Below are 23,339 nucleotides of genomic sequence, written 5' to 3' on the forward strand. Positions count from 1 at the left end.
AAGTAAGTACACCAGGAGTTTATTTAAATAACACTTGCCTGCTGGCTTCTGCTGTCTGCTGCTACTGCTACCGGGCAGTAAGAGTGCTTAGGGACGTCTACAAATTACAACACCGAAAAGAGATACAACAAAAATACTTAGTAATTTAATGATTAAATAAGGTAGTGTCTCCAAACGTACCTCAGTTATAACTTGTCTCCTGCTGTACTACAGCACTTACTTTAAAAAATAAGTTAAATTAATAAGTATTTTTGTTTTATCTCTTTTCAGTGTTGTAATTAGTGTCACCAATCCAGTATCCAACCAAATGTCTCCATTTCTGTTTCTGAGTTATGGAGTTGAATAACGGCCACAAATGCATTTTTGCAGAACATTGCAATGTCACAGTTAAGACTTTTACCTTGACCTTTAATCTTTTGGGTGTAAAATGTCATCAATTCATCATCTTATCCTAAAAGACATTTGTGACACAGTGTCATAATTAGCGTATTAATTATTGAGTTGTGGCCATAAAGGGGTTTTGTGAGGTCGTAGTGATCTTGGACAATCAAAATCTAATTAGTTTATCCTTTACTTCAAGTGAATGTTTTTTCCAAATATGAAGAAAGTCTGTTCAGACATTGCTGAGATATCAAGTTCATGAGAATGGGATGGACTGATGAACGGATAACGCAAAAAATATAATGCCTCTGTCCACGGCTGTCGCCGGCATGAAACCATGAAAGCATTCTGAAGAGCATGACAAGTCAGATGTTCATGTATTTCTTGTTGATTTTAAACTCGCTGCCAAACACATAACAGACAGTTACAACAGGGCTGTCAATCAAACTGGTGTCACTACCAGATGTGAGTCGAGTGCAGATGTGAGTGTGAGATGTGAGTTGCATCACTTTGCGACAAGTAGCCTACAAGAACCTGCTAACGAGAGACTTCTGTAATGTCACTACAATACAAATGGACCTACATAACGAAGTTTTTTCACTGCTGGCTACAAGTTAGCAATCAAACACAACAAAGGCTGTCACTTGAATAGCGTTTAGAGCTAACGTTAGCAATCAAACAATCATAAATAGCTAAAACGTTTTTGAAATGATTTCCATCTTCTGTTATTGTTAGTAATAAGAAATATGAATATTCAGTATGACACGTTATGCCATCAACCGTTTAAATCTGAGCATGCGCAACTCACATCTGCACTCGACTCACATCGGGCAGTGACACTGGCGAACAACCAGTATTTCTACTGGGGGATTTTAACAAATCTGATGTCACCACATATCTACCTAACCTGGAGCAATATGTTACAGTCCCCACTAGAATGCACAACATACTGGACCTATGCTATGGCAATATCCCCAATGCATATATATCAAATCCCCGTCCTCCTATTGGTCGTTCTGACCACAAACTTATTCTGTTGCTGCCAAAGTACAGGTTACAACTCAAAAGGGGAGCACCAGTTAAAAAGACAACTAATGTTTGGAATGAAGAGACTTCTGAAACATTGAGGGGATGTTTTGAATTGACTGATTGGGACTTGTTTTTTAAAGATGTTGGGAATGACTTTAATTTACTGACTGGTGTAGTAACCTCCTACATCTTATTCTGTGAGGACGTTGCAACTCCTACTAAACAAATAACACTACATCCAAATAATAAACAGTGGGTCACCAAGGACATGAAATATGTCTGGTTCTGAAAAAAAGGCTTTTTTAGAAGGTGACACACTCAGGGTGAGGGAACTACAGGAGTTCAGACGGAAGGCTAAGTTGGCTAAAACCCACTACAAGGACAAAGTAGAACAAAAACTCACCTCTGGAAATGTGAAGGAGGCATGGCAGGGGTGAAACATCATGATGGGGAGAACCCCCAAACCTGCAGTGATCGACTGTCAAGACCCTGCCTCCTTTGCAGAGCAGCCAAACAGTTTCTTCAGCAGGTTGAACAACTGCAGCGCACCAGCCAGCAGGACCGTCCCTAGCCCCAGTACATCCCACCAGGCTCTCATCATAGATGAGGAACTAGTGGCATCAGTCCTAAGTTGAGCGAACCCAGACAAAGCCCCTGGCCCTGACAGGCTCAGAGGCAGAGTGCTCAAAGACTGCTCCACCCAGCTATGTGGGGTTTTCACCAAGCTCTTTCAGAGTCTCCTGGATTCAAGCTGTGTTCCTCAAGTGGAAAGAATCAACCACCATCCCAATTCCTAGAAAGACACTTGCCTTTAGGCCAGTTGCCCTGACATGCATTTGCGACAGGAAGACTGGACCCACTCCAATTTGCTTACAAGGCTAAACGGGAAGTAAAGGATGCAACTCTGACTATTTAGGACACTGTGACCAGACAGCTGAACTCATCACACATCCACACAAGGATTTTATTTATGGATTTCTCCTACGCTTTTAATACTGTACAAATAAACACACTACTGCAACACCTAGTCGAGCTTCAGGTCCACCCAACACTGGTTTTATGTATTGAGAACTTTTTACAGGACAGGTCACATCAAGTAAATGGTTTTAATTCCAGCAAACTATTTTTAAACACTGGGCTTTCTCAAGGATGCATTTTATCCCCCATACTTTACTCTTTTTACACAAAGCATATATCCTGCAGCAGAGACGGAATGACTCTTTTTAAGTATGCGGATGATATGGCCTTAGTAGCCCACTTGTCCGATACAAGGGCACTGTCTGACTACTATAAGCCAGTGAACAACCTGGTCACAACATTCCAAGAAACTTCCTTGGAGCTCAACATCGACAAGACCAAGGAGCTGTACTGTCGGAGCAGGGAAACCCCGAGCTCACAGCAAATGTTTCAACCCCTCTGCATCGATGGTCAGCCCGTTGAACAAGTCAATGTTTTTAAATACCTTGGGACAGAGATGGACACATCTGTCTTTCTTACAGCACCCAGACCCTGTGTATAAGAAAGCCGTCAGCGCTTATAACTGTTGAGGAATCTTAGTGCTTTTAGTGTCAGCAAGGACATTTTAACTGTGGTTTACCAGTCACTCATTGAATCCATACTCACTTTCAATATCTCAGCCTAGTACAATGCCCTCACCATCAAACACAAAAAACAAAACTTGCACGAATAGCAAATAAGGCCAGCAATATAATAGGCTCCCCCCAAACCCCCGTAATAGAACAACTACACACAGTCAGTACTCAGGAAAGCCAATATAATCACATAGGATCCCACCCCCCCTTCAAATAATCCTTTCAGTTACTGCCATCGGGTCGACACTATAGGGTCTCATTTGCATGGAAAAACACGAAAAATCCTTCATTTCCACTGCCATCAGCACAACTTTCAATCTTTCTGATAAGAACTATCAAAGGGGGTTTAGCAGGTTCACAAACATTTTATATCTTGGGGAATAAACAGGAAACAACTCATATGAAAATTTCAATGATGACTACTTACAAGACAAGTTAAACTAGGAAAGGAGAGAGACACAACATGTGTTAGGTGTAAAGTTGTCAGTAGGGGGAATAACCCAGGTCTGTGAATGAGCCCTGTCACTGTGATCAGGTTCCTACTTCTAATCCACCAACTTAGTGTTGATGAAGACTAAACAGAGAGATCACAGCCTTCTTTATACCTGCTGTAGCTCAGAGTTACTCCACACTGCATATATGAAGCCTCTGTTCATCTCAGTGTTGCTGGCTGCTATGAGCCTTGGTATGAACACAACTCTGTTTCTTTGATATCAATCCAACATTGATATGATTCTTTAACAGCACACTGATTCTGTTTGTTGCTGTTTTACAGAATGCAGAGCACAAAAAGACAACGTGCTGCAACCAAAAGGAGATGTGACTGCTACTGAAGGAGAGGCAGTAACACTTGGCTGTCAATATAACAGCAGTTCAACTAATGATTATCTCTTCTGGTACAAACAGGATGGAAACAACAGCCCCAAATTCATTCTGAGCCGCTTTAAGGTTGGAACGGGGGTAACAGTGGACAAGGAGAAATTTTCATCCACACTGAATTCCAGCTTAAGATCAGTTCCTCTGAAGATCCAGAAGCTTCAGCTGTCTGACTCTGCTGTGTACTACTGTGCTCTGAGGCCCACAGTGACAGGAAACACCAAAACTCTGTACAAAAACCTTTGGAGCAAAGACAACACAATACTCCACAACATCCACCAGAGGGAGACACACATTGTTAAACTTCAGGTAAATTACAAATTGTTGAGTGTTCTTCAACAGATGATAAAGAGGATGGACCAATGATGTGAAGGTTTAATAGGTGTGATATTATGTTCATGAACAATACCTCATAACTGATTGTAACAGCAAATCCCCTGACATCTAACAGAGCTCTATTTCAACTCTGGTTAACATCACAGAATCAGTTCATGGTGTTGTTCTTATCTTTATAAAAGAAGTTTGTGTTTTTCTCTTAAGGCTGATTTAGGCTAAGTTTAGACGAAAACAATCTGAAGACAAAACACAAAAGTGGCGTTACGTTCTCACTTTTTATTCCGCTTTTAGACGAGAATTTTGGGGGGGAAATCTGCGTGCATATAGTGACGCAAAAGTGTGTGAAATTCGATGTAGTTTGCACACCAGGCGGCTAGGTGGCACTACCACACAACACCACCAAGTACGTGCGACTACATAGAACCTTCCTTCTACTTCTCTCCTTAGTAGCGCCAAACCAAAACATGTCGAAGAGAACAACAAAAGCTCGTCTGGACAGACGAGGAGGTGGAGCTGCATGTTTGTCTGATGATGACCGGCACAGTCGACCGTGATAAGCCACAGCACATCACCCACGGGAGCACTACCAATATCCTGAGCCTCGCAGCCCTTCAGCCCTGCTGAGAGAGAGAGGCAGCGGTCAGAGGAGGCTGAAGCAGACCCTCCTCTGCCCTCTGGCCGCTGCCACTCTCTCTCTCTCTTTCTCTTCATCCGCAACGTTGTAGCCTACTCTGGCTCAAATGAATAGCCTACATATGGTCATCGAACTGTAACAACCTTATCCACATTGTCGAAATCATTAAAAAATATTGAGCCATCACATTGAAAATCTTTTAGATAACAGGAGCCTATAATTTCTGTAGCTTACTCCGTAACAACAGACTACCTGGATGCCTTTTTCTCGTCTCTCTCCACACCGCTGTCTTCAGACTTTTGCGTTTTTACCCTTTAGACGGTAACGCGACGGTGGAGGGTTTTTAAGTTTTTTTGCGTTTTTAAGCCCCAAAAATGCCGTTGTCGTATAAATGAAAGGAACATCCAATAATATATTTTTCCGTTTTCACCCGTGAGCGTCATGGTGTAAACAGGGCATTATTGTGGTGTACCACAGGGTTCAATCCTAGGTTCCCTCATTCTCTGTTTACATGTCTTTGGACAATATTATTTCCATTTTCCTGACAATCTGTAATTCAACATTATATTAAAGTCCAGTAATTGTGGCAACTGTTTTTTAACATATAAAGTGTTTCTAAAAATGACTAAGGCTGGAATTGAGATTACATTTTCATCACAAAATTCTGTGATTCTGGTCAAATTAAACTATACTAAGATAGATAGTGCATATTGTGATTATCTAGACCACATTATGCACCAATTGTATACTGACTTTTTACAACATTTCAGCATTTATATAGTCTGCTTACTCATGTACATTGTGTTATTACTGATCTACATCACTACCTAGACCACTATTTGCACTAACTGACGCTTCACCACGTTTTAGCATTCATATAGTCTTTTCATACACATTGCGTTATATCTTCACTAACTAGACCACAATTTGCACTTGACTGTCTATTAATGATCATTCGTGTTATTACCATATCACTTTCGCATATCCATCGACTTCCTTACACCTCACTTTGCACCGGCTTTGTAATGCCTACTTAACTCTTTACTTTATGCAGCCTTCATGGACCATATTTTATTCTGTTTTCTTGTACTGTATTGAATGTGAAACTGTATGATGTCCTGCACGCTTATGCTTCTCTTGGCCAGGTCGCCATTACAAATGAGAACTTGTTCTCAACGCCCTACCTGGTTAAATAAAGGTTGAATAAAAACATTAAAAAAATATTTAGTGATGAAATTATGTTGTTTCAACTTCTTCCTCATTCTTGTGTTTGTAAACCCTGAAAAGGTGAACAAAGCATTAAATCATTGCATCTAATTTTATATAATTCTTATTTTAGAAGGATAAACAACAAAATGGTACAAAATATTACCACCAGTCTGTTAACCGGAGGAAGCATAACAGAGAGGTGAAGATACAGATCTAAGAGGAGACGGAGAGACTCAGGGAGGAGCTGAGCTGTTACTGAACTATAGAAGAGAGAGGAACTTCTATATTCAACAGAGTTCAATACACAAACCATCAACATTACCTTTATTCAACATGATGTCACTGCAGCACTGTGTGCTTTATCTGATGTTTCTCATTATTCTAACAGGTTTGTTAAATTCTGCATTGAGGAAAACTTTAATTTCAATATTTTCTTAATCTGTTGAATCAATGAGTTTTATCAAATGCTATAACAAATTATCTCTTCCTTTAGGTGTCAGCTGTGAAGAACTGATTCCAGTCGATAAAGAAGAGAACAGTTTAGAAGGCAGCTCTGTTACTCTGTCCTACAGATACTCCAAACAAGCAGCTGATGATGATTACTTCTTCTGGTATCGGCATTATCCAGGAAAACCACCAGAGTTCATCATCTCTCATTTAGGAAAAGGAAGAATATTGACAAGTCCAGTCACTGGAATGAACATTGAAGTGGAGGACAAACAAATCAAAATGAACATCTCCTCAGCTAAGGTGTCTGACTCTGCTGTGTACTACTGTGCTGTGAGGCCCACAGTGACAGGAAACACCAAAACTCTGTACAAAAACCTTTGGAGAAAAGACAACACAATACTCCACAACATCCACTAGAGGGAGTCACACACTGTTCAGGACAATAACAAATTGTTGAGATTTCCTCAACAGATGATAAAGAGGAAGGACCAATGATGTGAAGGCCCAGATCCATCAGAGTATCAATGCTCTTCCTCTCTCTCCTCCCCTCTCACTGCAGACATGAAACACTGGCTGACTAACATCCTGATTCTGACTCTCTGGTTAGGTAACTATTTAAACATTTTGATTGTTCATGGTAGATCAATCATCTTAACTGATTTATCTATTCCTCTGCATGCTCTCTTCTTCCCCAGAGTGTAAAGGAGAAGACAGTGATCCAGCCAACAGGAGATGTCATTACTACTGAAGGAGAGACAGTTACTCTTGACTGTAAATTTGTGACTGACCAAACTCCTACTTTGTACTGGTACAAACAAAAAGAAAATGATTATCCAAAGATGCTGCTGCAACATTTCTCTGTAAAAACTGAAAATGCTAAAGCGCAAGAGAGAATTGATGCTACAATCAAGGACAAGTCAGTTTCTCTGAAGATCCAGAAGCTTCAGCTGTCTGATTCTGCTGTGTACTACTGTGCTCTGAGGCCCACAGTGACAGGAAACACCAAAACTCTGTACAAAAACCTTTGGAGGAAAGACTAAATAAATACTCCACAACGTCCACCAGAGGGAGTCACACACTGTTAAACTTGAATATGATGTAGTCTAGAATCACTTTACCTTAGAATTGTAACAGAGAGAAGACAAAATACAGAGCTATGAGGAGACAGAGAGACTCAGGGAGGAGCTGAGCTGTTACTGAACTATAGAAGAGAGAGGAACTTCTATATTCAACAGAGTTCAATAAATAAAACAGACTTTACTTTATCCAGCATGCCATCATTGGATAATTGTGTGATTTATCTACTGTTGATTTCACTTATAACAGGCATGTAGTATTCTGCATTTTCTGTTTGATTGCAATGTTTCATAACTGTGATTATGAAATCATTATGTGATCTTGAAAATGTTGTAAAAATAAAACTGATCTCTTCCTTTAGGTGTCAGCTGTGAAGAACTGATTCCAGCCGAGAAAGAAGAAAACAGTTTAGAAGGCAGCTCTGTTACTCTGTCCTACAGATACTCCAAGACTATGGATGCTAATAATCATTTCTTCTGGTTTCGACAATATCCAGGAAAACAAGTTTCTCCTGCATATTTCAGGGTTAGGTATTAAATAACCAGGAGAGTCTCTACAATCAGACACAAGGCTCTCTACTAAACTGTCTGGAGAAAAGCATCTGAATCTGCAGATCTCCTCTGCTGCAGTGACAGACTCTGCTCTGTACTACTGTGCTGTGAGGCCCACAGTGACAGCAAACCCACAGTCTCTGTAAAAAACACAAGCTGACACACTGACAAGCTGCTGGAAGACTTTTTTTCCACACTGTTGTACTGAACTTTGTACCTCCACTACAAAATGAATAGTAGCCCTTTCTTACAGTGCAGACGCTTTGCTCCTTGCTGCTGCCTCTGCTTGCATATTTCTGCTGATAATCCTACTTTTCCTCTGAGAGAAACTATGAGCAGCGGCTCTTGGATACTTATAAATCACTGGACTATACATTTCTTGTAGACATAGTAGGCTATTGCCATATTTCAACATTTTTCTGTGTGAGCGTGGCCTACCAATAGCTCAAGCCTATCCTAAAGTGATTGTAGCTAAAGCTAATTAGCAGCAAGATGCCTCCCTTCTCCATGGAGGACTACTACAAACTCCTTCAGAAGATTGTTATTCTGGAAACCAAACTTCAACGGTTAGAAGTAAACCTGGAAGTGAACGGATCATGTGGGAATGACACCACTTTACCATTGACCCAAAACAATGGACAGAAGCATGCCAACACACGGCTAACTAGCACCAGCAAGACTACGGACAAACAGGAGGGCTGTGGAATAAGTAACAAATCAACAAGTGGTAGTCCTCCCTGGAACTCTTTTGGTGCAAAGCCTAAGAGTAAATCCTTTTCCTGGGAAGGACGACTAACAGGCAGGGCACAGCGCCCTGAGATTTGTGATATGAACGGCTGGCCTGCATTACCATCCAGGCAGAGCGCCTCTTCTACCCCTGTACTCAGTAGGACACAGCCGTGGACAGCTGCAAAAGGGAGAATTAGCAACAAAATGCCTCCCCAACAACTGAGTGTGCAACTGGATAACAGATTTGCTCCTCTGCTGCAGGACCCTGGACATGACCTGGATTGCGTCTCATCGTCACACAGCAGGGTAAGGACTGAGAGCAATTCAAAAAGTAAAAATCTACAGGGAAAGCTAACGACTGGGCACCAAACTCTGATTGTGGGTGACTCTGCTGTAAAAGACATAAAAAGCAGTAAAAACACCAAAATTCTCTGTTTTCCCAAAGACATGGTGTCTGACTTAGCCCAAAGAATCCCGGATATCATGGCAGCACACCCAACTGTGAAAAACATTATACTGCATATAGGGTCACATGATGTTGTAAAGCAATAGTCTGAAGTGCTGAATTGTGACTTTATGAATCTGCTGAACACAGTCAGCTCCCTAAACGTGAAGGTGTTTATCAGTGGCCCTATACCACCAGTCAGAATAGGAGCTGAGAGATTCAGCAGACTGTTGGCACTGAACAAATGGCTTTCAACTGCATGTACCGTCCACTCTCTGCGGTTCATTGACAATTTTAACATTTTCTGGGACCGCAGACAACTTTTGAAAGAGATGGACTTTTCCTTAACAAGCCAGGAGTAAAGCTGTTCACCTCTAGCCTACTTTACTTTCTGCACCACACATCTGCTCCCTCAGCCAAGAACACAGGACAAGATGAATCAACACAAACAAAACAAGAGGAAGACACAACAAAGTGCGGCAGTGATCCACCACAGCCCCCACCTGAGAAAAGATTTGACCATGGAGGACCTCAGAGCGGAGACGAGAAATCTCAACCCCCCTTTTCACCCGTCCAACACTCCTCAAACCCCCTTACCAACACCGACGCCTTTGAGGATCCATTGCTCTCCCCATTCACCCTTTCCCCTGTTTCCCCCTGCCACATGTTGGGGTTCACTGACCGGATGGAGCAGCTGGTAGATGCTGGAACCAAGTTTTCCCCACTACCTTCTCCCATCACTCGCCCCCAGCATCAAACTGACCCTGTTTGGACTCAACCACTGACAGTAAAACGCCAGGCACCTCTGCCCCCTCCAGGACGGCAGCTAACTCCTTCTCCCCAGACTGATAAGTATGCTTGTGTACAGAATGAAACAAGCTTTAACTGATATGTGCTGGGTCCAGGCTGCATGCCTAGTGGCACTCATGACTCTTTCCAGGACAAGCCTGGGTCCTGTGTATTCAATTCTTCGTCAATCTATGTTGTGATAGGTAATAGAAAAAGAATGGTGAATCTGCTAAGTAAGAAAAAGAAGCACTTAACTGCCAACTTAGCAAATTTAGCATCCATTCCTCATCAGCCACAGCCTGTCCCAAAAACCGAGACAGATCATTATTTTAACACACTAACATTAGCCTTACTAAACGTCAGGTCTTTGGCGGGTAAATCATTTTTAATCAATGATTTTATTATTAAGCACAATCTTGATTTTATGTTTTTAACTGAAACCTGGTTAGACCATAATAACAGTGATGCTGTTCTCATTGAGTCAGCTCCCCCTAACTTCAATTTTATGAGTGAGAATAGAGTGAATAAGAAAGGAGGTGGAGTCGCCATTTTGTTTAACGACTCGTTCCAATGTACTCAAATAGCTTATGGAAACTTTGCTTCTTTTGAATATGTGGCTCTCGACCTATATTTCTAATTATCTACAGGCCACCTAAATACTGTGCATCCTTCTTTGACGACTTTAGTGGACTGCTGTCTTTAATCTGTATTAACTTTGACTGTGTAGTTATTGCTGGTGAGTCCAACATTCATGTTGACAACCCCCAGGATAGAGGGACCAAAGAACTGTGTTGTATTTTTGAGAACTATGGACTGACTCAGCATGTGACGGAGCCCACACACAACAAGGGGCACACTCTGGACTTGATTATCTCGAAGGGTTTGAACATTACCAAGGTTGTGGTGACTGATGCTGCTCTCTCTGATCATTCCCGTGTTTTCTTTAATGGCACTATCTCTGTGCACAAAAGTGTCCAAACAAAGTTAATAAGAAAACGATATATCACTGACAACACCAGTGAAACATTCATTCAGCTTTTCTCATCCACACCCACCCTCTCTGGGGTCTCAGTCACTGAGCTTGTAGACAATTTCAATTGTAAAATTACAAATGTTATTGATGCCATTGCTCCCATTAAGGTAAAAACTGTCTCTGATAAGAAAAGATCTCCATGGAGAAATGCCATACTGGTAAGAACAGAAAAAAGAGAGTGTCGAAAAGCAGAACGCAGGTGGCGAAAAACTAATCTCCAGGTCCACTACAACACCTATAAAGAGAGACTTCGCACTTATAATTTGGAACTGAGGAATGCAAGGCGGTCCTTCTTCTCGGACATTATTGCCAAAAACAATAATAATTCATGTGCTTTGTTTGCTACTGTCGATAGGTTAACAAACCCTCCAGTACCAGTAGCATCTGAACTCTTATCCACGAAGGCCTGCAATGATTTTGCCACCTTCTTCAATGACAAAATTCAGAAAATTAGACAAACGGTCAGTGCCTCCATATCGAGTACAGGGTATGTGTTGTCACAGTGTCCAGGCAAAACAGATTCCAATATGACCCAATTTCATATGATTAACCGTAAAAACCTGGAGGACATTATACAACATTTGAAAACCTCCTCCTGCTGCCTTGATATTCTACCAACGGGCCTTTTCAAAAATGTTGCAAATTGTTTGGCTACAGATCTTCTACAGATTGTAAACACATCTCTTCTCTCAGTTATCTTCCCACAGGCCCTGAAAACTGCAGTCATTAAGCCACTCTTAAAAAAGAACAATCTAGACACGTCACTAATGAGCAACTATAGGCCGATATCAAACCTTCCATTTTTAAGTAAAATCATTGAAAAAACGGCTTCTCAACAACTCAACATTTTCTTGTCACTAAACAACTGTTTTGATGCCTTCCAGTCGGGTTTTCGACCACACCACAGCACTGAGACAGCTCTTGTTAAAGTCTTTAATGACATCCACTTAAACACAGATAGTGGCAAAATTTCAGTCTTAGTATTACTTGATCTCAGTGCTGCATTTGATACGGTCGACCATGACATATTACTAGACCGATTGGAAAACTGGGTTGGCATTTCTGGCTCAGTACTAAAGTGGTTTGAGTCTTATCTAAAGAATAGGGACTACTTTGTGTCTATAGGGAATTATACATCTGAGCATACAATTATGACGTGCAGAGTTCCCCAAGGCTCCGTTCTTGGGCCTCTCCTGTTTCTATCATTTTTCTAAACATCTACATGCTTCCACTGGCTCAGATTATGGAAAACAACAACATAAGTTACCATAGTTATGCGGATGACACACAAATTTATATAACCTTATCGCCAGGGGACTATAGTCCAATACAACAACTGACTAAGTGCATTGAACAAATTAACGACTGGATGTGCCAGAACTTTCTTAAATTAAATGAAGAAAAAACTGAGGTGGTTGTTTTTGGAGCAAAAGAGGAACGATTAAAAGTCAGCACTCAGCTTCAAACGATAATGTTAACAACAACAGACAAAGCCAGAAATCTTGGTGTACTCATGGACTCTGACCTGAATTTTAACAGCCACATGAAGACAATTACAAAGTCAGCCTATTACCACCTTAAAAATATATCAAGGGTTAAAGGACTTATGTCTCAGCAAGACTTGGAAAAACTTGTCCATGCTTTTATCTTCAGTAGACTTGACTACTGTAACGGAGTCTTTACAGGTCTCCCTAAAAAATCAATCAGACAGCTGCAGCTGATTCAGAACGCTGCTGCTCGAGTCCTCACTAAGACCAAGAAAGTGGATCACATCACTCCAGTACTGAAGTCTCTACACTGGCTTCCAGTGCCTCAAAGAATTGATTTCAAAATACTTTTGCTGGTTTATAAATCACTAAACGGTTTAGGGCCAAAATACATTTCTGATCTGCTACTACACTATGAACCACCCAGACCTCTCAGGTCGTCTGGGACAGGTCTGCTTGTTGTCCCCAGAGTCAGAACTAAACAGGGGGAAGCAGCGTTCAGTTTTTAATGCTCCACATATCTGGAACAAACTCCCAGAAAACTGCAGGGAGTGCTGATAATATGTTGGAGTCATGTTAAGACTTTCATTTTTGAAAACACTTTTAAAAATTAACAATATTTTGTGGCCTCCCTGCATTGACTCTGAGGACCCCCCTAGGGTCCTGGAGCCCCTGTTGAAGATCCCTTCCCTAGATTTTCTGTAGAGGTGACAATAATGGAAAATGAAGGACTGAAGATGAAAAGTGTTTTATTCAACAAAAACGATGATAATGATGTGTTGTGGGATATTGTGTTTATGAACAATACTTCATAACTGATTGTAACAGCAAATCCCCTGACATCCAACAGAGCTCTATTTCAACTCCGGTAACCATCACAGAATCAGGTCATAGTTTTGTTCTTATCTTTAGAAAAGAAGTTTGTGTTTTTCTCTTAAGGCTGATTTATTATGGTGTACCACAGGGTTCAATCCTAGGTCCCCTCATTCTCTGTTTACATGTCTTTGGATGGTATTATTTCCATTTTCCTGATAATCTGTAGTTCAACATTAAATTAAAGTCCAGTATTTGTGGCTTCTGGTTTTCATCATAAATGTCAAATCAAAATGTTTCTGCTGGTTTTTATCATAAATGTCACATCAAAATGTTTCTAAGAATGATTAAGCCTGGAATTGAGATTTAATTTTCCTCCCAAAATTCTGTGAATCAAGTCAAATTAAACTTTATTAAGATATTTAGTGATGAAAATTATGTTGTTTCAACTTCTTTATCCTTCTTGTGTTTGTAAACCCTGAAAAGGTGATCCAAGCATTAAATCATCACATCTTATTTTATGTAATTCTTGTTTTAGAAGGATCAACAACAAAATGGTACAAAATATTGCCACCAGTCTGTTATGGCAGGAAGAAGCATAACAGAGAGGTGAAGATACAGATCTAAGAGGAGACGGAGAGACTCAGGGAGGAGCTGAGCTGTTACTGAACTATAGAAGAGAGAGGAACTTATATATTCAAAAGAGTTCAATACACAAACCATCAACATTACCTTTATTCAACATGCTGTCACTGCAGCATTGTGTGTTTTCTATGATGTTTCTTTCCATTCTAACAGGTATGTTAGATTATGGAGCTTGAAAACTTTTATTCTAATAACATCTGGATTTTAATCATGTATTCTGTCTTTTATAACATGAAATAACAGAGTTATCTCTTCCTTTAGGTATCAGCTGTGAAGATCTCACTCCAGTAGAGAAAGATGAGAACAGTTAAGAAGGCAGCTCTGTCCTACAGATACTTGGAATTATCAGTCAGTAATTATTTCTTCTGGTACCGACAATATCCAGGAAAACCACCACAGTTCATCATATCCCACTCTGCATCGGAAGAAGTAGGAAATATTGTAATTCCTGGACTGGCGATTAATGTGGAGGGCAAACAAATCCATATGATCATCTCCTCAGCTAAGGTGTCTGACTCTGCTGTGTACTACTGTGCTGTGCAGCCCACAGTGACAGGAAACACCAAAACTCTGTAAAAAAAACCTTTGGAGCAAAGACAACACAATACTCCACAACATCCACCAGAGGGAGTCACACTCTGTTAAACTTTTTCATGATGCAGGTTTGTTTGTAAGAAGAGTAACAAGGAGAAGTGAAAATACAGAGCTACGAGAAGACGGAGAGACTCAGGGAGGAGCTGAGCTGTTACTGAACTATAGAAGAGAGAGGAACTTCTATATTCAACAGAGATCAATACACAAACCATCAACATTACCTTTATTCAACATGCTGTCACTGCGGCATTGTGTGCTTTCTGTGCTGTGTCTTTCCATTCTAACAGGTATGTTAGATTATGCAGCATGAACAAGTTTGATACCAATTACATCTAAATTGGAATGATCATTCATTGAGTCTCATACAACATGAAATAACAGAGTTATTTCTTCCTTTAGGTATCAGCTGTGAAGAACTCACTCCAGTCGAGACAGAAGAGAACAGTTTAGAAGACAGCTCTGTTACTCTGTCCTACAGATACTCCAAACAAGTAACTGGTACTGAGTATTTCTTCTGGTATCGACAATATCCAGGAAAACCACCAGAATTTCTTATCTCTCAATTTGGAACGCAAAATGCTGCAAACTCTCGACTGTCTGCTTCAGTGAGTGAGGATAAAACCAAAATAGATCTGCAGATCTCTTCTTCTGAAGTGTCTGACTCTGCTGTGTACTACTGTGCTCTGAGGCCCACAGTGACAGGAAACACCAAAACTCTGTGCAAAAACCTTTGGAGCAAAGACAACACAATACTCCACAACATCCACTAGAGGGAGTCACACACTGTTAAACTTCAATATGATGTAGCCTAGAAGAGTAAAAGAGAAGTGAAAATACAGAGCTACGAGGAGACGGAGAGACTCAGGGAGGAGCTGAGCTGTTACTGAACTATAGAAGAGAGAGGAACTTCTATATTCAACAGAGTTCAATACACAAACCATGAACATTATCTTTATTCAACATGCTTTCACTGCAGCATTGGGTGTTTTCTATGATGTTTCTCATTATTCTAACAGGTTTGTTAGATTCTGCATTGAAGAAAACTTTAATTTTAATATTTTCTTAATGTCTTGAATCAATGATTTTAAAAAAATGCTATGATAAATTATCTCTTCCTTTAGGTATCAGCTGTGAAGAACTCACTCCAGTCTCAGAGACAGAAAAGAACAGTTTAGAAGACAGCTCTGTTACTCTGTCCTACAGATACTCCAAACAAGCAGCTGGTAGTGATGAGTTTTACTGGTATCGACAATATCCAGGAAAACCACCAGAGTTCATCATCTCTCATTTAGGAAATGGAAGAATATTGACAAGTCCAATCCCTGGAATGAAGATTGAAGTGGAGGTTAAAATAATCCATATGAACATCTCCTCAGCTAAACTGTCTGACTCTGCTGTGTACTACTGTGCTCTGAGGCCCACAGTGACAGGAAACACCAAAACTCTGTACAGAAACCACACAATAAGACACAATACTCCACAACATCCACCAGAGGGAGTCACACAATGTTAAACTTCAATATTTTTCATGATGCAGTCTAGAATCATTTCACCATAGACGTGTTTCCATTCTAACAGGTAAAAAAAAAATTAGGTATGTTAGATTATGCAGCATGAAAAAGTCCATGCAGAAGTTTAATCCCAATATCATCTGAATGTGAATCATTCATTAAGTCTGTTGCAACATGAAATAACAGAGTTTTCTCTTCTTTTAGGTGTCATCTGTGAAGAACTCACTCCAGTAGAGAAAGAAGAGAACAGTTTAGAAGGCAGCTCTGTTACTCTGTCCTACAGATACGCCAAACAAGTGGATAACAATGATTTTTCTTCTGGTATCGACAATATCCAAGAAACCCACCAGAGTTCCTCATCTTTCACTTTGGAACGCAAAGTGCAACAAACTCTCAACTGTCTGTTTCAGTGAGTGAGGATAAAACCAAAATGGTTCTTCAGATCTCCTCTGCTGCAGTGACAGACTCTGCTCTGTACTACTGTGCTGTGAGGCCCACAGTGACAGGAAACCCACAGTCTCTGTACAAAAACACAAGCTGACACACTGACAAGCTGCTGGAAGACTTTTTTCTACACTGTTGTAATAAAGGTTGTACCTCCATTAGAGGGCAACATTATCAAGTAGGAGGTGCACTACTTCTGCACTGTGTTCAACCATTCAGTCAATAATAAGTGCTGCTGTGAAGAGAACAATTCTCAGACTGAATGTTGAACATCAGCTAGTTTCTCCTGTTGATTTAAACCTTGTTGTAGAGATGGAACATTGGCTGTGGATTATTCTTGCTGCTCTTTTCTTTGGTAAGGTGCAAAGAGTGTTTTAATGCACAAATAATCAATAACAGATTATTTCTGTTGGTATCTAGTACATTCTAAATAACATGTTACATGGTTTTCTCCGACATAAAACAGCAGTAAGGGGAAATCCAGATAATTTACTCTTTAAACCTACTCTTCTGCTTTAAATAAATCATCTTTATTGAATCATATCTATCTTTGCATGTTCTCTTCTTCCCCAGAGTGTAAAGGAGAAGACAAAGTGATCCAGCCAACAGGAGATGTCATTACTACTGAAGGAGAGACAGTTACTCTTGACTGTACATATGAGACAACTGCTTCCTTTTCTTATTTGTTCTGGTACAAACAAGAAGTAAATGGCTTTCCAAGGTTCATACTACAAGTGTACTCTGGAGCAAAAGATGCTGAAGACTTTCAGAAAGATAGAATGTATGCTACAGTCAACAAGACATCAGTTCCTCTGAAGATCCAAAATCTTCAGCTGTCTGACTCTGCTGTGTACTACTGTGCTTTGAAGCCCACAGTGACAGGAAACACCAAAACTCTGTACAAAAACCTTTGGAGCAAAGACAACACAATACTCCACAACGTCCACCAGAGGGAGTCATACACTGTTAAACTTCAATCAATATATAGTCTAGAATAACTTTACCTTAGATGTGTAATTAGGAGAAGTGAAAATACAGAGCTACAAGGAGACGGAGAGACTCAGGGAGGAGCTGAGCTGTTACTGAACTATAGAAGAGAGAGGAACTTCTATATTCAACAGAGTTCAATACACAAACCATCAACATTACCTTTATTCAACATGCTGTCACTGCAGCATTGTATGCTTTCTCTGATGTTTCTTTCCATTCTAACAGGTAAGTTAGATTATGCAGCATGAAAAAGTTATATTCCAAAAACATCTGAATGTGAATCATTTATTGAGTATTTTTCTATATGAAATAATAGAGTTATCTCTTCCTTTAGGTATCAGCTGTGACACACTCACTCCAGTAGAGACAGAAGAGAACAGTTTAGAAGGCAGCTCTGTTACTCTCTCCTACACATACTCCAAACAAGCTGACTATAATGATCATTTCTTCTGGTATCGACAATATCCAGGAAAACCACCAGATTTTCTGATCTTTCACTCTGAAACGCAAAATGAAACAAAATCTGGACTGTCTGTTCATGTAAGTGAGGATAAAACCAAAATTCTTCTTCAGATCTCCTCAGCTGCAGTGTCTGACTCTGCTGTGTACTACTGTGCTCTGAGGCCCACAGTGACAGGAAACACCAAAACTCTGTACAAAAACCTTTGGAGCAAAGACAACACAATACTCCACAACATCCACTAGAGGGAGTCACACACTGTTAAACATTGTATAGTATGTAATGATACAGTCTAGATTCTTTGTAGAGGTGACAATAACAGAAAATGAAGCTCTAAAGATGAAAGGAAAAGTGTTTTCTTCAACAGTATGATAATGAGGTGTTGTGGGATATTATGTTCATGAACAATACCTCATCACTGATTGTAACAGCAACTCACCTGACATCCAACAGAGCTCTATTTAAACTCTGGTTAGCATCACAGAATCAGGTCATAGTTTTGTTCTTCTCTTTATAAAAGAAGTTTGTGTTTTTCTCTTATAGGGGAACTATGCAGTTTCTTTAGCTTAATTTACCTTAACTGAACAGGTTCAGAGTAATTGGAATAGTTATGTGACTTTTTTCGTATTGAATGGTTGTCGTCCGCTTCCCCCTAGCGCCTGTGAGCGGAAAAAACACCCTTGTAGCTTTCCAATATGTTTCGGCCGGCAAGCCACCGTCCTCAGCGTCAGGAAGTATCGTGTGATATCAGTTTTCGTGATGTAATGAACTGCACACATCCAGGAACCACCTAGCTATAAGGACAAGGTAGCGATGGAGTTTTTCACACTATTGTCATGGCTGAGCTGGCAAAAAGAAGCAGAAATCTAGGACAACATTGTCGGAAGAACACAGAAAGAGGAAACGGCAGACTGAGCAAGGACTCAGACACAAGTAAACATAGGAGCTGCCAAATATCTAGTCCGAAGCTATAGGGGAGCTCTATAGAGAAACCTGCGAGCAAAAAGCCAGAAAACATCCCAGAAATGGCCAAAACTGCATAGTGCCCCTATATGGCTTATTTATTGTGGTGTACCATAGGGTTCAATCCTAGGTCCCCTTATTCTCTGTTTACATGTCTTTGGATGATATTATTTCAGTTTTCCGGAGGAAGCATAATAGAGAGGTGAAGATACAGATCTAAGAGGAGACAGATACATTCATGGAGGAGCTAAGCTGTTACTGAACTATAGAAGAGAGAGGAACTTCTATATTTAACAGAGTTAAATACACAACCATCAACATTACCTTTATTCAACATGCTGTCACTGCAGCATTGTGTGCTTTATCTGATGTTTCTCATTATTCTAACAGGTTTGTTAAATTCTGCATTGAGGAAAACTTTAATTTCAATATTTTCTTAATCTGTTGAATCAATGAGTTTTATAGAATGCTATGAGAAATGATCTCTTCCTTTAGGTGTCAGCTGTGAAGAACTCACTCCAGTCGAGACAGAAGAGAACAGTTTAGAAGGCAGCTCTGTTACTCTGTCCTACAGATACTCCAAACAAGCTAAATATCATGATTATTTTTTTCTGGTATTGACAATATCTAGGCAAACAACCAGAGTTCCTCATCTTTCACTCTGGAACGCAAGATGAAACAAACTCTGGACTGGTCTGTTTCAGTGAGTGAGGATAAAACCAAAATTGATCTTCAGATCTTCATGATGTAAATGTTTAGAGTCCCTTAACCAGAGGCGCAGACTTGAGTCACAAATTTGATGACTTTAGACACTACTCGAGAAGAAAAGACTTGTAACTCCACTTGGACTTCAACACCAATGACTCATGACTTCACTTGGACTTGAGCCTTTTGACTTTAAAGACTTGATACCGTTCCCCAAACTGAGAGAGGAAAAAGTATGTTATTACAATTACGTGTTTGACAAATAAATTCATTTCTGTTTATTTCTTGAATCAACTAATGCTATTAATTCCCAGCAAGGCGATACTTCATTAACGCATCATTGCCCAGATCCACTATATCCCAACCTGATAGACCATAGAGAAGCATGAAGAAGTGAAGTTATGTGGCTGAGTGCCAGTTGGAAATGAAGATAATTCTGTTTTCATATAAAGATGTGTGAAGATGTGTGGTGGCCAACAAAAAGTGTATTGCAATATGCAAAAAATGCGGGTCAAAAATTACAAATGGATATGCAACAACTTCAAACTTTATTTGATAGTTGAAGCGGCACGAAGAACAGTAAGTCGAGGCTGAATCATTTCATTAACAGAGATGCCATGTCGGCCATTAAATTCTATTGTTGTGGGTTCTGTGGGTTCCCTCCTTAATTCATAATTTGATTTTCACCCAAAATGAGATGACCAATCGACTTTTAAAGTAAATGGCTACATGCTGCAATCTGCTAACGTTATAGCAGCAAAACCATGGGGGTAATGTGAAGTTACTCCATTTAAAAAAAGAAAAAGATTTCCAACTCTATGTGATCCAGTTGGTGTGTTTTGAACCTGAGCTAAAGGTATGTTTATTCAAACTTTTATTTTCTCTTTCACACTTGCATTTACAGATTATTGATCCATAAAGTAAGTGACTAACATTACTACCGTATTTTCCTGACTATAAGTCGCTCCAGAGTATAAGTCACATCAGTCAAAAAATGCGTCATGAAGAGGAAAAAAAACATAAATCGCACTGGACTATAAGTCGCATTCATTTAGAAATTTATTTCACAAAATCCAAGACCAAGAACAGACATTTCATCAGGAAAGGCAAGTTATTCAACTACACAATAGCACACAGAACAACAGGCTGAATAGGTGTCCAGAATGTTAACGTAAAACATTAACAGTTATTCAGCTACACAATAGCATAAAGAACATACCTGGGAGGCTGTATAGGCTAAATTAACATAACAAGCCGGCGAGTCCAACAAGTAAGTTAGCGGCAAGCAAGTTCACCCAGCTTCCGATCTCATGTCACATGACTGAATCCATTGGATTCTTCATCCTCGGTGTCGCTTCGGGAGCAGCATATAGTTGTCACAAGCCTAGAGCGCCCTCTCGCGGCTGTAGAGGGTAATGTATGCTCCTCGGTTCATGTCAGTCAGTATGAATTAACATTTAAAAACATGTTAAATTATATAAATGTTGATATAAAAGCCTGACTTTAAGTTGCAGGACCAGCAAATCTGTGAAAAAAAGTGCGACTTATAGTCCGGAAAATACGGTACTAACCCTACAACTCTAGGACCTATTTGTGGCAGACTGTAGTTCATTAGCACTTGACAAAAACCTGGTTTAAAAAATTAAGACATGTTTGAAAAGGCATTCATGATTTGGGTAAATTTAATTTATTATAACTCTGTTGTCTACATTTGGTGAATATCGCTTTATTACTTGTTTAGGACTCGAAACACAAAGTTAAGGAATTGGAACTTGACTTAGGACTTCACTCGGCACATCCTTGTCTTGACTCGGGACTTCACTGCAAAGACTTGACACTTAGTTGTGACTTGCAAAACAGTGACTTGGTCCCACCTCTGTCCTCAACAGATGATAAAGAGGAAGGACCAATGATGTGAAGGCCCAGATCCATCAGAGTATCAATGCTCTTCCTCTCTCTCCTCCCCTCTCACTGCAGACATGAAACACTGGCTGACTAACATCCTGATTCTGACTCTCTGGCTAGGTAACTCTTATTACTTATTCATTGTACTCCTTCAATCAATCATCTTCATTGATTCATCTCCTCCTCTGCATGTTCACTTCTTCCCCAGAGTGTAAAGAAGAAGACAGAGTGATCCAGCCAACAGGAGATGTCATTACTACTGAAGGAGAGACAGTTACTCTTGGCTGTACATTTGAGACCAGTATCCCAAGTCCCACGTTGTACTGGTACAAACAAGAAGAAAATGATTACCCAAAGATGATGCTGCAACGTTTCTCTGTAAAAACTGATAATTCTAAAGCGCAAGAGAGAGTTGATGCAACAATCAAGGACAAGTCATATCCTCTGAAGATCCAGAAGCTTCAGCTGTCTGACTCTGCTGTGTACTACTGTGCTCTGAGGCCCACAGTGACAGGAAACACCAAAACTCTGTACAAAAACCTTTGGAGCAAAGACAACACAATACTCCACAACATCCACTAGAGGGAGTCACACACTGTTACAGGGTGACATTATCAAGTAGGCGGTGCACGACTTCTGCACTGTGTTCAACCATTCAGTCAATAATAAGTGCTGCTGTGAAGAGAACAATTCTCAGACTGAATGTTGAACATCAGCTAGTTTCTCCTGTTGATTTAAACCTTGTTGTAGAGATGGAACATTGGCTGTGGATTATTCTTGCTGCTTTTTTCTTTGGTAAGATACAAAGAACAACATGGTTTTATTATTTTCTAAAGATTTATATAAACTGCAGTTCTGTTTCTGTCCAGAGTAACAATGTAGATTAACATTTCCCACTGTCTTCTCCTCTCAGCCTCATGAACAATGTTAGCCTGATAGCTTCATTTTCTCTACTGTTTTCAGGATTAATAGCTGGAGACAAAATCTCTCCTGTAGGAGAGGAAGTCAATAAAAGAGAAGGAGAATCTGTTACACTCAAATGCAAATATGAGACAACGGCTACTAATCCTTACCTTTACTGGTACAGACATCATTCAGACCTTCAGGCACCTCAGTTCATTCTCTGGAAAGGAGCTAGAAGTAGTGAATATATCCCAGATCCACGATATGAATCCAAAACACCAGGGAAAACAACTGAACTGACCATAAAGACACTAACCCTGGCAGACACAGGTCTCTACTACTGTGCTCTAGAAACACAGTGATACAAAGTGTAGAAGAGGCTGTACAAAAACCTGAACACAGATATCTGACTACTCTTCAAAGAGGAGGGAAGTGGTATTCAAACCACAGCTTCCTATCAGATGGATTCTGATTATTCCAGTTTTATCAGAGTCCCTGAGGTTACAGCTGCTAATGTAACACTGTGGGAGGATTCACATGAGCAGCAAATCCACATCAATGACAAACCAACTGTATGATGGTTCAAACACAAGACACCATGACAACAAATAAATGGACACTGACTTACCTACTAAATCCTCTTCATACCCATATTTCCCATAGACTTTAATGGGAAATCTTTGGGAAATGACTTAGCATAGCTCAAAACAACCCCTCTTTGGGCCCATACTAAATCGGCATATTTTATTGTAGAAAAATAATTAAAAGTTTAAACCGAAGACAAGACT

General features: G+C 40.1%; 1 protein-coding gene across 4 annotated transcripts in view; it reads left to right on the forward strand.

Moving 5' to 3' along the window:
- Nucleotides 1-23,339, forward strand: part of si:dkey-154p10.3 (zinc finger protein 135) — a 307,986-nt gene that overhangs the window by 176,315 nt on the left and 108,332 nt on the right. The gene's annotated exons all lie outside the window — the stretch shown is intronic.

This window comes from Sander lucioperca, chromosome 9 (genome assembly GCF_008315115.2).
Source record: "Sander lucioperca isolate FBNREF2018 chromosome 9, SLUC_FBN_1.2, whole genome shotgun sequence".
NCBI classification, from domain to species: domain Eukaryota; kingdom Metazoa; phylum Chordata; class Actinopteri; order Perciformes; family Percidae; genus Sander; species Sander lucioperca.